This window comes from Pollicipes pollicipes, unplaced genomic scaffold (genome assembly GCF_011947565.3).
Source record: "Pollicipes pollicipes isolate AB1234 unplaced genomic scaffold, Ppol_2.1 Scaffold_2555;HRSCAF=2994_pilon_pilon_pilon, whole genome shotgun sequence".
Lineage (NCBI taxonomy): Eukaryota > Metazoa > Arthropoda > Thecostraca > Pollicipedomorpha > Pollicipedidae > Pollicipes > Pollicipes pollicipes.
In genome coordinates this window covers 32,997,667-33,013,306 of record NW_023596136.1, presented here as the reverse complement: position 1 = coordinate 33,013,306, position 15,640 = coordinate 32,997,667, and the positions used below count along the sequence as shown (strand labels likewise).

The window sequence follows — 15,640 nt, the reverse complement described above, 5'->3', positions numbered from 1 at the left end:
CTCCTCTCTCTTCTCCTCTCTCTCTCCTCTCTCTCTCTCTCTCTCTCTCTCTCTCTCTCTCTCTCTCTCTCTCTCTCTCTCTCTCTCTCTCTCTCTCTCTCTCTCTCTTTTTCTGTTACTCGCCTAATCCGCCTATCATGTCGAGATGAGCATAACAGATACATGCGAATGGAAAAATAAGAAACTTCAAGCATGTCTAAGCCTTTTGAGCACCTCATGCTGCATCAATGCCTAAGTATGAGATCGTTAGCATATTAAAATAAAAGCAGTGACGGTTTGCAGACTGAAAAAAACCGTGCGGTTGATTGTCTACCAGCAGAAAATGATTTGCAGATACATAAAGATCAAGTTAAGGTTTTCATTGGAATATAATCTAGTTCATGGTACATGTATTTAACCGAATATCGCGCATGACACGACTGTTGCATTGTGATACTCATTCGAGTTGAAGAATGCCTACCTAGAAAGTTTGAAGCGAGTAACCCACCTTTTGCATTTTTTACTTATCGCTACGTGAGATGCGCACGATTTGATCAGAAATGCCAGATTACTCGAAGTTTTTTCTGAATAGCTCAAAATTTCGATTTGAGTTAGCCAACCCTGCGAGGGAAACCTCACTGCTCATTGCATGAGGCTCCATGCTCACCACTTTGAAAGTAATACATTTTATTTGCCTAACTTTTTCCAGTATGAGCGTCTTGTATTGTTTGTAACACACCAAGGTGTCCAACTGTTTGTGTAATAAATGCTTCAAAAGCTTGGAACACCGCACTGAAAAAGGATATGCAAACACGAAGCTATCATCTCGCGAATTTACCGCAACGTTATACTATGGCTTTATTTCTCTTCTATGACGTTCACCACGGTGGCTCTTTTCGAGGTGCACTTTGGCTTTCGGGGTGGGAGAACCACATGATCCATGTAATGCACTGGTTCAAACTTCAACCAATACGCTTCTCGGTAACGGGTCGCTGCTCGTTGGGCCAATCACAAATGTTTTATTATTCGCACCAGATGTGTGTACGGTGGTTGTCGTGACGACGGCAGTTGCGACGGTAGCGAAGAACCGTAGTGCTGTTGCAAAGCGTTGACAGCGTAATTTGGACTCGAAAATAATAAAAATTTATCTCATTTTCATGTCTTGACAATGCTGCAGTGACGCTATCCAGAGCAATTGCTATTCTATATATTCCTGTTCCGCCCAGGGAAAGTGTTTGATGGTGACACTAAGACTAATACTTGTAGTAATATTGATAATAATTTGTTACTGACATTTGCTACCAATAAATGTTTGATCCTTTCAATCTAAAAAGGATGATCATCTCGGTGAATTTATCATTCGTCTTCCCGTTCAATGCTCTGCATGCATCATTACATACAATTCGCTTGGACTTATATCGTGCTTCGCATGCCAAGGCGGTCTCGTCACCTCCCCCGCCCACCCATTCTACTCACTGCTCATCCACTTGCCGTTATTTCGTGCTAGCTGCGTTTTGCTCTTGCAGAGACCTTTCGCAGAATCTCGGAGTTCAACATTCCATGGCTAACATTCATGACCGTTCAACAGACTCATGCAGGTAAGGTTCAGAATCTGCGGAAGTTACGTCCAGGTAGCATCACGACTTGGTCCAATTTGTCATACGCATTGTCCGCACGGCTAAGCTCAAGCCCTACTGAAGGTGATGAGCATGTAAGTAACACAATGTTCCTAACCCGTCTACTCGCTGGAGGTATCATCAGTGCAGGAAATGAATCGTCTGGTAAGTCATTAGTGTCAGGTGTAGTTCGGTGTCAGTTCTGTGTTTCCGAGGACTCGGTGTATTCGGCGATGTGTCATCTGATGCACGGCGGGTAGCGTCGTTGCACGTTCTGGCGCTGTTGAACGTCTTCAAAATGGCAGACTTTACAGTAAGGTGTTCCATCGTGATGGTGGTGCGATGCTGTTCGTATGCGATGCGATGCGATGCGATGCGATGCGTATGGTTACGAAAGACACCTTCCCTCAGTTGCAGTCGTTAGAACACGTGATAATGTGCTGGTAGTGAGACCTATGCAGCAGAAACGAGGCCCGCATTCCTCATGTGGAGACTTAAAGTGGTAGACTACGTATCTGTCTGTGGTCGGCTTTCTTAAAAGGCTGTTTTTATGACGAGGTCACGGACTGTTGGACTTCTGAAGTAAATGACAGATTCCCGTTGTTGGATGTGATCAGCGCATACAACGTGCTGGGATATGAGGCTACGCATAAATTCATCGGTGGTTTTATGGTGCTCATCTGGGCTCTGTAGAAGATTTACTTCTAACTGTAGTGTCATGTTAAAGACGTCACGTTCAACACGTCAAGCACGTCACTGATATACCGACACCATAGGTTTGGCCACAGACGAGCACCAGGGAGCATTTGCTTTTAAAGCAATTCATAACACAATTTTGCAAACTGGGTCCCAAGGGTGATCCCGTAGCTGCCTCTATTACCTGGCGATGGGGTCGCCGTCCCGCCGACGGCCGCGGCCACTTGGGGGATTCAGTGTCGCGGAAGCCTTCTCAAGAATGGACAGTCAAGGTGGAGAGGTGGAGAATGCTGGTGCTGGTACGCTGTACAATTTGCTATTACGTAAACTCTCTTTTATAAGCGTACGTTGGTAAAAATACTTTAGAAATTCCGTGACGCCGAAATGCCTCAAATGTGACATCCCTGTGCAGCTCCAAGAGTTCCCCAATCTAGGAACATGAGGGCAGAAATGTGAAAGAAGACCGCTGAAACTGTTAGCTAACTTAAACGCTGGGGACATATATGACAAGTCGAAGAGTGTTCTCCCTTTCATACGGTTTTACGTTTCCAAACATGCAGCCAGGAGAATATTCGCGAGCTATCTGCTCGAACTGCACCCCACTAACCAGAGAATTCGCCACATGTATCGTCTCGTTCACACTGACTGAGCTTATCTGTGGGATCCCTGATTACGGACTCAGGCTCAGTGGGACTGTTAGGATATCACTCATCTTGTCCATGCATCCGCTCCATCAAAGGACGAGATGAGCTGTTTCATCGTCGTCCATAGTGGGAAGCAATTAGTTGAATTGCGCATGTATCATGCGCGAAGACACCGACTCCGAATTTTAAAGCATTACGCGTTCTCACGTGTATTCAGCAAATATATAACCACCAGGACAAAACAAATGCTGTCCATATATGCACAGTGAAAGGCCATTTTCCTGTCTTAATAATATTTAAATAGCTGTGCAGCACAGTGGCAATGTCCAATGTACAATACAATGTTCAAAATGCGATGTCCTAGCCTTTCTAGCATTGGTGTCGCCTCATGCATTATTCAAACTTCAAACACCATTCACTTTTTTTGTCGTGTGCCAATTGCATTACAGTAATGTGGTCCGTTAGATCAGGACTTGTCATAACTTTGAAGCGTTCTCCAAGCTTTCGCAGTCTGGATTTCTATAGTAAAATGCATCGCCAGTCGCGAAAGTGTAGCCTTCGTTACGCCTAACTAGTTCGGGCTATCGCAGAACCTACAGTCTTCGCCAGGACAAGTGACCTTGTAAAACTACATGAGCCCCTTTCATGAACTGGTTCTGTCAGACATGCACTGTTGCTTTTCAGCCGTCTGTCGACGCAGCAGTGTTGTAGCCAAGGATCAAATATAGCTTGCTGTCCGATCAAAAACATTTTGCGTTAGCACGTGCTTCCTCACGGATGATCCACCCATTCCTCTCGTACGCGGTGGGCATATACTTACAGAATACAGTACAGTATTATAGTACAGCTCGCCGTAGTTGGTGCTATACTACATGCTGCATCCAGTCATGCTTTTACATAAATGATATGAGTTTCACGGTGATGATCTCGCTAGTAACGGTTGTCAATTATAATTCGTCTCGCTCGTCACAGTTGGTGACGCGTTTGCATCAATCGAAGCAGGTTACAGGAGCCTATCTGATGCAGAACCCTGCGACTGATAGTTTTCATGCATTTGGGAAACGCCTTGCTGCATTCAAGCAACGGCCGGCGTATTTGGGCTCGTGATATACACATGTAATGGTTTTTGTCTGGTGGCATCGTTTTCAACGTGAAAAAGGTATTTATTGCCTGTCAGCATTCAGTTCATTAGTGGACTCAAGCTCGAATCGGCTCTTGAGAGGTGTTTGGCGGGTCTCAAGGTGTTGTTTACTTCGTGCATTGAAAAAGCCCTCATAAATTCGTTTTCGACATTTGGACAGGCATTGTCAAAGTATGATCCTATGCGCTTCAGTGGTTCAGGAATGAAGGAGAAGTCGTTTCAAACCTATCCAGACATATTACATATTTCTACACACAGAACAGAGAGTGACTTACAGCTTCATGAACTTTTCAATCATTTGGTTAGGCAAGAAAAAATAGCTTGCGGAGAATGTTGTCCTAAAATCTATTGATATAATATGTAAGTCCAGTTCAAATGTATAATCGAGTACACTTTTTGTCGATATTTGAACATTAAAATTAAGTAAAGACATCCTGACCGGTTCCAGTATTTTAGGTAGAGATCTCATTACGGCACTTATGGATTTTCCCACACATATTCGTCGACAGCATAGGCGTCAGCTGGCCCTTCCGGGTCGCCCCAGCAGCCTCTCCAGTCGCGGCGATGACAGCCGCGCCGTCCCACTGCGATAAGTGTGACGTTTCGCGCTACATTAGCGCACAGTAACGAGCCCGCGCCGGCTCGGCCGCCCCCCGCCGACTGAGCGTGTGACGCGATTGGGACAATTCACAGCAGACCGGATCAAGAGCGTCGCGGGCGACACTTCCGGTCACGTGCGCCCCCAGCGGGACGCCGCCGCCGCCGCCGGCAATGGTACGGCCCCCGCTCCGGCAGGGGGACCCTATTCGGTGAAGCGAGAAATGCGGTGATTAGGTTTAGTGCAACGCGTTCGACGACAGCTCTGCCTCCACGCATGCGGGGAGGGTTTCTGTGCGTTTCCTTGGGCTATCAAATATTTGTGAACCTATGATGTTCCTGCTTTGCCGCTTCAAGCAGTTTTGCAACTGGATAGATCATGCAAATAAACTACGCTCTTTTTTAGCTCTTTAATGCTCTTTAAACTGTGGTATGTTTGGTATAAACATATATATATATATATATATATATATATATATATATATATATATATATATATATATATATATATATATATATATATATATATGGTATATAAACTAAGGTATATTTAGATATAACGTAATTCTGCAATCTTAAAGCATGCATCTGTGGAAGAGAAGAAACATCTGAACTGTGGCAAAGACCTCGTTCTGTAAAGAGAACGTCTTCCACTGGAAAGCTGATGCAGGCAGAATGTAGTGGAACACGATGAAGTATCAAACTCACAAACAGCTTCGTTAATTTATTTCACGAGCCTGATAAGCATATATTTAGAAGCCTTCGTTGTAACTCTCCACAGTCCAGGAGTGTGATATTAGTTTCGTGATGCACCGGCATAGCTTGACACTGAGTGATAAATATTCCATATTAGCAATACTCTGCGTGTGAACTGACCTTTGTTTCGCAATTATTTCAGTTTTTCCAGCCTTTAGAAAGCACTGAGATTGCATACTCTACAGCCTAAAGCAGCTAGTAACATCATTTATTCGTCCCGGAATTGTTTGTTCAAGCTTAATCGGTGCACCAATTAAACTGAATGAAGCGGTTTTAGGAACCCATCTATTCGAACGCAAGATAGCGTTGCTAAATGGCCCCGTGATTCATAGCTGGCGGCGCCATCATTGCCTGGGTGTCACGGCCGAGCCTTTGAATCAATCACCTGGATCGACCGGCATGAATAATTAATCAGCAGATTCAGCGACGGGTACCAGCCTAAGGCCTGCAAAGTGTCGGTGCTGATTTTGCATTAGGGCATAAAATGTGAACAGAAATAGCGAGGCCGGCTTTAAAGCCGATCAGCTACGGTTGTACGCAAATTCTAAATTGAGGCTGCTAGTCGAAATTGGCAGAAGTCATGAGCTGGTTATTGCCAACACATCTCAAACGCGAACGGCTCATTTTCATACTACTATGGTGCTCCATTAAAAAAGTTCAAACGGTACTCTTTCTTTAAAACAAAAAGATGCTTGGTCGTTGTTTCCAACATGTGGCGCAGCAAATAGTGCTGATAACACTTTTGGCAGGACCTCGACTGGGAACTACATGCTATCTGCAGCAGCAAACGCAAGGCCAACACCAGCAGATAGCGAGCAAATAGCACCTAGTGAACAAAATCACACCACATGAGGTCATAAGGTTACAGCCGTGGAGCTCTTCCCAGTGCACTTACGCTTCCTCCGCCTGTCAAAAGTTTCAAAACGGCATTGGGTACCGCTGGTGCCCGAGTTCAGCGCGGCCACACAAAATTCCACACCATCGGCACCCTGTCTCCTGTCGATGCCACCGGGACAGCGCCGAGCCCGATGGCAGATCTGAGGTGTCGCGCGGCAGCTGCAGCAGAAAGTCACGTAGTAACGAACTCGGCCGGGGCCACGGCTCCGACTTTCTTTGACGGTGACTGACTTTCTGGTCCGAACCTCGGCGATTGGCCTCGATCCTACGCGGTGGACCGCGTAGGCGCGGTGTTCGGCGGCGCAGTGGACCGCGCAGGCATGGTGTTCGGCGGAGCAGTGGACCGCGCAGGCTGTTCGATGGCACAGCGGCCTTTACGGGCGATGGTTCGTACTAGAGACGCAACATCCAAAAAATATCAGCCCGCAGCCCAGACACAGGTTTTTGTGGAGAAGTACATGCAGACCAGAGATTAGCTGAAAGCATGAGTTGGAAGTTATAATGCTAATAACACAAACTTTCAAATACCAGGTTGGACTACTTGGTAGATGTTAAGCAATACATAGCTATGTTGGAAATAATTCAGCGATTTATCCGTGCTCATGGTTACAAGTGTCCTCTTGTAGTCATGAGCACAGCCTAAAACGATGAGTTTTAAGTACACACTTGATTGGCCAGTGTCCTAGAATTACCAACTTTGGGTGTAATGCCACATCCTATCAGGAGAAACTTTTCACTCCTCTTCCCCATGATTTACGTGGATTTTTTTACGCCTACCTGGTATTTCCTAACTACACATACCAAACCCACATTTCCCTTTCAGAAGTTTTAAGATGTCATCCAAACCAAACTTACTTCAAACCGCCAAGCATAAACAAGGCTCCACAGAACCTGAACACCTATTGCTATATTCTGCCTCACGTACATATGAATAAAGCCTATGCATGCACAGCGGAGGGACTCCAGGTGCCTTCAAGCACAAGGGCCGCAGCCGCTTCGGCCACTTGCATGCATCAAGAATGGTTTGTCTATAAAACGCATCACAATCTGCACCTGTGTGCCAATTGCAAGGTTCCTACACATCCCCAATTGTTGGGGTCACACCACGCAAGCACCTTTCCAGCAAAGCAAAGACTGGTACACACACCAGCAAGGCCTAGTATACAGTTTTACTCCACTGGTACACAATCTCTTTTATCTCCTAAAAAATTGACAACTAAATTGTACCACTCCCGAAATGTAGCGGCGAAAATTCAAGAAATGTCTTCCAGGTGAAATGTAAAAGCTGGATATCACCATGTGAGCGCTCATTTTCACATTTTTGGGTCAAAGTGGTTGATTAAAAAATGCGACAAAAAACTTAAGTCTTTGCATTTATTTAACTACTTTTGTTTTTCTTAGTCTCATACGAGTGGTACAATTTCATTTTGCTTTCTTTTCCGATTATCTGTTAAGACACCATCTATGGCTTAAAATGTTGAGCGATTTCTCTGCAAAATTTTCCAGCTGCATACTTGTACACATTTCATACATAATTGGATTAATTTTCTATCCGATCAAGCATGTTTGATATGCACCCTAGTGAAAGAATTTATAGGGACTAAAGGAGACAATTTGAATGAAAGTAATTATTTTTAGCCCCCCATTTTTCCCTTGTTCAACCCCTTAATAGACATTTTTTTAGTTCATGGTGTAGCTCAAAATGACACACACACACACACACACACACACACACATATATATATATATATATATATATATATATATATATATATATATATACATGTGTATATACAAGCCATTTCAGCTTCATTACCTCACCACGTTACATCATCCTGCCGTACATAGCTTTGGGACAGGCCTGGCTCAGCCAGCACAGAAGTGTGTGCTGACAAAATTACACCCTCAAGAACTGTTTTTCCATCCAGAGCTCCTCTTTCTTCTTTCAAATTTTAATCTTGTAGGTTGGTGGGTACAACTGATATTCATATTTTGTGGGTGGGTTGGATGACCCTGTATGTCAGCAAATCATGCGAAAGATACTGACTTGCTGTTTGGGGGAACAGCAAGATGCCTGTCCTTAAAAGATCAGCATTTTTTCCTGTAGGACGCCTAATGGCCAATGTTACCTGCTTTCAACACATGATTTGTAACCAGATTTGGTAGTTTTTTGTCTGATTTTCAGTGAATTTCATGAGAAAAATTATGAAGCCACAAGATGTGTAATTTGGCTATTTTGTACCATACCTTTGACCATTTGCCCCAAGTTTGTTGGCGCAATCCGGCATGTCTGCTTCAACAAGCCTAACCTATATAAACCTATGTACATATATATATACATATATATATATGACATGTGTGTGTTTGTACATATACAAATACACATTACATTGTCCTGTATGAAGCGAATATGACTAAATTAACAGATCAGCGTGCCGTTGCCCATTCAATATTCAGCACCGTACTAAAATCAGGCAAGTTGCAGGTGGCAAGTCAGATGATATTAGATTATATCATATTATGAGATAAGATTATATCAGATTATAAGATACACATCAAGCATGCATGAAATGAGCCCAACGCATCGAAACAAGTGCGAACCAAAAGCAAATGAAGACACGATTGATCACGTCATATCATGCGTATCTCGTCCAATCTTTATTGCCCCAAGTGTCATTAAGGGACAAGTAAAGCCGCACTGAATATACTCCACGGAGGTCGAGCGCAGGGACACCGCTTGCGTAACTGACCAACACAGACCTCTCCGATCTGTGAAACTGTCCTTTGCTGATTTGGAATGAATATGTGAGTTAATGTGTCTTTGAATTGGCAATTAGCGGACAGCCTTTTTCCAAAATGAGCTATGACAACTTTCAGTCCTCTCTGATTCTATGAACTAATTACAATGACACTAATCTTTTTCTTACGCTGTTCCACGCTAAGTCTTCGTACGCTAAGTCTGTTTCCACTTCTTAGGTGCGCCTGCCGCGACTGGCTTTTGTAAACCTGTTTTTCTCTTTCTTAAGGTTGAAGAGAAAGGATGTTCTGGCCGCCCGTTCATGAGCGACGGCTTAGAAAAACAAAAACAAGTGATATAAAGGCGAAGTTAAACCAGCGGTGGGACAGATGGCTTCACCGATCGCGAGGTGATGATAGGTTGAGCATTTCAGTTAACACATATAGAATAAGAGGGCCCAAAGCGGTAACTATCGAGCGTCCTGGTAGTGTAGTAGTGCAACCGGTAGTGCGGTGGTGCAACTATAACGGTGGAACCAAAATGCTTCGTCAGCATAGTTTGTGTTACATTTTTCACCATTCTTCACATATTTGCAAACCAAAAACCTCTCATTATGCCGCGGGAATTAAAACGATTGGTTTATTATGTGTGACGAGGCAGCCTGACATTGGTACAACAGGGCATTTATTCCTGATCTTTATAAATATCATGGTATGTTTCAAAATCGGCAGACTACGTTTTTCTGTGAGTGTTGGTAACCAAGGCATATAAACATTACTAGAGGTGTCACATAGCCTGATATTATGGCGATCTTTAAAGTAGTAATTGCACAATGTAACAATATATATTATCTATAATAACATAACATGATAATGATTTGCATAGTAGTAATAGCACCGCTCAACTGGCCAGTGTCTACTCAACGATGCATTGGTGAGGTTGAGCACAGCCATCAATCGCAAACACGCCCATCCCTACGATTACGGTTTGATTGAGCGGATCCTTCGATTGGATCCTGAGATACCGGGAGCATTATGTTAACCCCAGGCGGTCGCGGGTGGCGCAATGTCCCAGGTGGTGCCGGACTGAATGCCGGGTCTGGTGGACTTACGCCCTCGTGTCTGACCCAGCTGGTGTCAAGTGCTGATGCCAGAACCTGACTGCTAAATATATGCCCGCACCGAAGCTGATCTGCATTGTCTTTTGGCCTGACGGTGTCTCGAATACGTGACATCAGGGGCAAATGGACCATTCATGGTCGAGTTACTGCGATTATGGCGGTTCATGTGAAAGTTATCCTCGGATATTCACTTGAACTGTAGGCGTCAAAGTTCAATTCCGTGACTAGCTCGTTCTGAGTTATTGCGGAAATCAGGAGCTGGATTTAACAACCAAAAAAACCCGAGATTATTCGCGAATTAGAGAGGAGAACTGCCAAGCACCGTCAGCACCGTTAAGGTGTTTCGCTTAAGAAACACGAACTGTCCCACTCATGCGCATTGACGCCTTCATCCCCATAGCGTCTAACATGAGTTTAAAATACCAAGAGCTTCGGAACGTGTGGCATGTTCCAGCGCTTTAACAAGACATTTTTGACATGCTTCATTACTATTTCGTGCTCAAACACATTTTCCTGGACGCGAAATCTTTTTAAGGAGCTGAGTCCGCCAGATCCTGGAATTCGTGCCGCCACAACATCGGTGCCTGCATGCCTTAGCTGGTTTCCTTGGCCGACCGTGCCATGAAGGAGCGAGCCCCAAGCCCTCTACAAACACCTTCCGCCTCGTGGCAGTCTTTGCTCCTATTTCACGTTCACCGCGCACGCCTGTCAGCCGTTTCATGTTTCACAGCGTAGTATATGAAACCCGTCACCATAAAGTTCCGCCAGGGGCGCCGCACCACCGCGAGGCAAACAAAGCGCTGTGGTCCGCTGCCGTAATTAATATCTGAAGGCCCGTCGCCCAGCGTCTCACTAACTCAGCGTACCAGGGCACCCCTCGGGTGTTACGGCCGGCGTTCAATGGCTCGCGGCCCCGCCGACGGGAGGTACGCCGGGGGTAATGGAGCAGGCGCACGGAACGGCGGCACCCGGAGGGCGGAGTGCTCGGCGGTGTGGCACAGACGACCTACCGGTCTGACACAGCTGACCTACCGGTCTGGCACAGCTGACCTAACTGTTTGATACAGCTGACCTTCTGGTCTGACACAGATGACCTACCGGTCAAGCACAGCTGATGTACCAGTCTGACACAGCTGACCTTCTGGTCTGACACAGCTGACCTACCGGCATGGCAAAGCTGACCCACCGGTCTGACGCAGCTGATGTACCGGTCTGACCCGGCTGACCTTCCGGTCTCACACAGCACCCTTTCTGGTCCGTCGTAGCTGATCACGGGTGAGAGAAGCTTCTGATTTACGGGATATGATTGGTAACAAAAACGGACAGTTTTGCGAGCCAATTAGTGACAAAATTGCGAAAATGGAAGCAAATCACAACAGACAAGACAGTGACACAACAGATCGTCTCAGTTAGACGAAACTCAAAGCTTAGTATTAGTCTGTACTCGCTAACGCTTGAAGAGTGAGCATGCGTAGAGCACATATCGAAACATTGACGTTTCGCTGCATGAGCCAAGCTGAGCCACAGTATGTTGCCAAACTAGAAGCTTTTATCAGGGTAGCTTTTGAAAGGTGACAGAAATATGGTACAAACTATACTATATCAGTCTAGACTCAAAGGTCATTGATGACACAGTGCTTTTACAATGCCCATCCGGGTCAGCGCTTTTCATAGATTTTTCAACGGCGATTTGCTTCGTATACTTGACTATATAAAATAACTATATCAAATAACTAGGCTTATATATCGCCCTAAAAATCGTGACTGGCCACAGCATCTTGCGACGAACGTGATCCGTTTGCTACGCGTCGTTTTAAAGCGTCGTACCATTTGAGACAGATGGGCTGAAATGGTTGCCATGCGATAATGCATTGGGTTCAGTGCAAGTCTGTGGGCTGCTGTTGGTTGTGTTCATGTCGTGAAAAGCTGAATGACTTAAAAAAGCTAGCCATTCGGTTTTTAGCTTCGGCTTCTCCAATGATCTTTCATGGAGGGCGTCCCTGGAAATAGAGTTTACAAAAAAAAACAGGTGATTTAGGAGGCTTGTTTCTTGTGGACACATGAACCGTAGCTCCAAACGTAAACAAAGGACGTTGGAGCGACACTTGTCAAGGATTTGCCCGGGGCTTTTTCTGCTGAGAGGAACAGAAGATATGAGGTGAGGTGCCAAACATCGCGAGTGTAGGTCCCTCACACCATCCGTCGCACATCACTAAGCGTTATGATCGGTGGACGGGCGTGAAATGAACCGCTTTTAATATCATCATATGGTATATTGAGTTAAGAAGAGGTCCAAGAAGCGTTGAAAAATGCCGTTGGCATTCGTTGATACCAATATTGCGTGGGGTTTGCACTAATTAATTTGGATCATGTTAGGGAGTGCGAATTCTGCGGGGGCAATCATTACGCGAAGAAAGCAAAGCTCACCACTGCTTCCAGCCGATGGTACGATGACGTCACAAAGCCAAAAGCAATCTTGTTTCCAGGTGGTTCCAGATCCATATTATCGGTAAGTGTACAGCTACAGGGGGGGGGGGGGGGGAGCAAAAACAAAAAAGACTGAGCCTGCCTCTGAAATGCACTTAATACAGTTTTCTCCCCATCTTTGTTGCACTTTCTTTTCAGAGTTGGGAGCAAGATTAAAGCCTCTCAAAATTGGTGCTAGGGCTGAACCCTAAAAATTATGATTAATGAAACCTAAAGATAAAATATGATTTTAAAAATCTAAAGAAAGGAAACTGCATCCCTGGTTAGGAGGCACAATCCCTCACCTACGACTGAAAAGAAACTACACCCCTCCAGGCTGGTTACGTCAAGTATACCTTTATCTGGTAATCTTATTTCTTAAGTCTCAACCATCATTCAGTGTGTCATGGCAAGCAAATAATACGTTAGTGCAAATTAACTCCCAAAACCAAGATGTTTGGTTGTTATACTGCATTGTATTTTGTTTGTTTTTTGTGCTGTATCGCATTGAGAGTCATTTTGGAACGGTTTCTGAAAGACTTGACTCCAGGTGACAATTCAGACGGCTCCAAATTTCGTCGGTGACAAAAAAGGCTTTTTTCACCGCTGCAGCTGATCTCCCTGCCTATCACAGCCGATGTGAGACAAGCGACATCGCGTCTGTCAGAGGTCGCTCTGTCATGTCACACATCTGAGCTGCTGTTTTGATACGGAAGACCCTATTCTCTGACAAAGCTGATCGGCCAGAGAGTCAGACGGCGGGACATCAGCTTGGTGATCTCTTGCCTCTTTCTTGCGCCATCTGACATATAAACAGTCTAATGGAATGGAATCAAATATGCTGTCTGACCAGCTCAAAACTCTGACAAACACAATGCCTGATGACATCCTATCTCTTCTAACCTGTTTTTGGCAATTCTAAAATATAATCATTGTCACACAACAGGCTACGACACATCCGTGTTATGACCTATATCCTCTCTTTGGCACACGCGCGCATGCATGCACGCAACGCAAGCACGCGAACACGCATGCATGCATGCATGCATGCATGCACGCACGCGCGCACGCACGCGCGCACGCACGCGCGCACGCACGCACGCACGCACGCACGCATGCACACACACACCACACACACACACACACACACACACACACACACACACACACACACACACACACACACACACACACACACACACACACACACACACACCAACACCACAGCACTACGTAATCGAATTTTGGCGCATATTGCTAACAACCTTTGGCCTCTGTCTCAAAATATTGAGATACCGTTTTTGCTCGGTTGCACTAAATTGTCTGATACAACTGACTTTCTAGTCTGGCACGGTTGATATCCTGGTTGAACGCAAACGATCTCCTGGTTGACAACGTCCTAGTTTCTAACAGATAGCAGCCTGGTTTGACACTGATAACCTCCTGTTCTGATACAATTGACGACTCTGGCGAAGCAAAAAACTCTGGTTGTCTTGTAAAGCTGGCTTCGTTATCTAACACAGGTCTAGGTGAACTATGGAATATCTTAGCCTGACACGCTTTATCTCCTGATCTAACACAGCTTAACTTCTAGACGGAAACAGCTCACCTCATCTTACCCATCACACATTATTAGCTTGGACAGTTTATCCTCCTGATACAACGCAGGTAACCTAGTCTGGCACAGCTGACTTCTTGGCCTGGTCCGACTAACATCCTGATCTGGCACGGCTCACGTCCTGGTCTGGCGCGGTTCATCTCCTGGTCTGGTACACGATGCAATCCACCTTCTGATCTGACGCAATACGTGCAACGGCAGGACCGTTCATCTGACTCACACGACCAGCCGGCTGGAAGGACAAACATCTGTTTTCCACCCCGAGACACGCTGACCTAGTTGATGCACGCTGATAATGCACCTCCGCTGAATTCTGGACCCCACGGCGGTACGCATATGGAAGCCCCAGTTTGAGGAAGCTCGACAAGCGCGGTCGGCACCAGCTGGTCACTTCCAAGGGCGGGTCATCTGCTGCGAGCTACGTCAGCCAGCGTGTACCTCCAGCCGAGGCGCATTGATCCGAGTGAGGTCAGAGTCGGAACAGGGCTGGCCTCTGGCGCGGGCGCCTGCCTGAAGAGACAGGGCCGTCTGTCGTGCGCCCGCCAACGGCACACCGCCGCGACCGGCCGCTCTCGTGCGCGCCGTCCGCAGCCCGTGGACTGCTCCGTTCTTGCTGAGATGATGGCGGCGTGGCCAGCCGGTGCTAGCCACAGCGCCGCGAGGAGGCACTGTCCGCGAGTGCTGGTGGGCTTCCCCTGCACCAGGGAATACAGCCACAGGGCGCCGAAGACGGCCCTGCGGCCGGTGTGCGACCTTCGTGCGGCTGGTGACCAGTGACGTCACCAGACCCGGTGATGTCATTGGTCCGTGAGGTCCATCGACACAGCGGGCCTCGCAGACCACCCACCTACCCCAACAGTGTGCAGGACTTCGCTGGCCCCCATCCGAGCCCTTCTGTCGTATCAGCCTGGTACCTGCTGTTGACCACACTGATTGTTTGAATTTGCATTGAACATCCCGCATCAACTCAAGAAGGGATTTCCCTTCGATGAAATACGTAACGACTACGGCTCATACCACATGCAGCTATTTCGGTCTCCTACTCGGTACCGCACGGTTTCTACGAAAAGCGTATTGTTCCGGCTTAGGTGGATCGATGACTTAATCCATCGATCGAGTTTAATTTCATAGAATTTGGTCGCAAGAGCGGAAATATATATTATTATAAATGCTGCTGTGCATGCTCATGAGACAAAAAGGACCTCAAAATGATAAATCTATCGTCAGCTGTTTTGTTAGTTGACTAGTTTTGTATATAACCACCATGCCTCTCCTCATCTCCACTCGCGCTTTGTGAGACATGCAACTATATTGGTTACATCACGCATCCGCTACATCATTGCTCACTCCAGATCAGACCCAACTCCACCCGA

The 15,640-nt window shown here is 46.1% G+C and overlaps 1 protein-coding gene across 1 annotated transcript in view; it reads right to left on the bottom strand.

Annotated features, from left to right (window-relative positions):
* The window catches only part of LOC119100506 (uncharacterized), a 69,341-nt gene that overhangs the window by 36,283 nt on the left and 17,418 nt on the right, over nt 1-15,640 (bottom strand). The window lies entirely within an intron of this gene.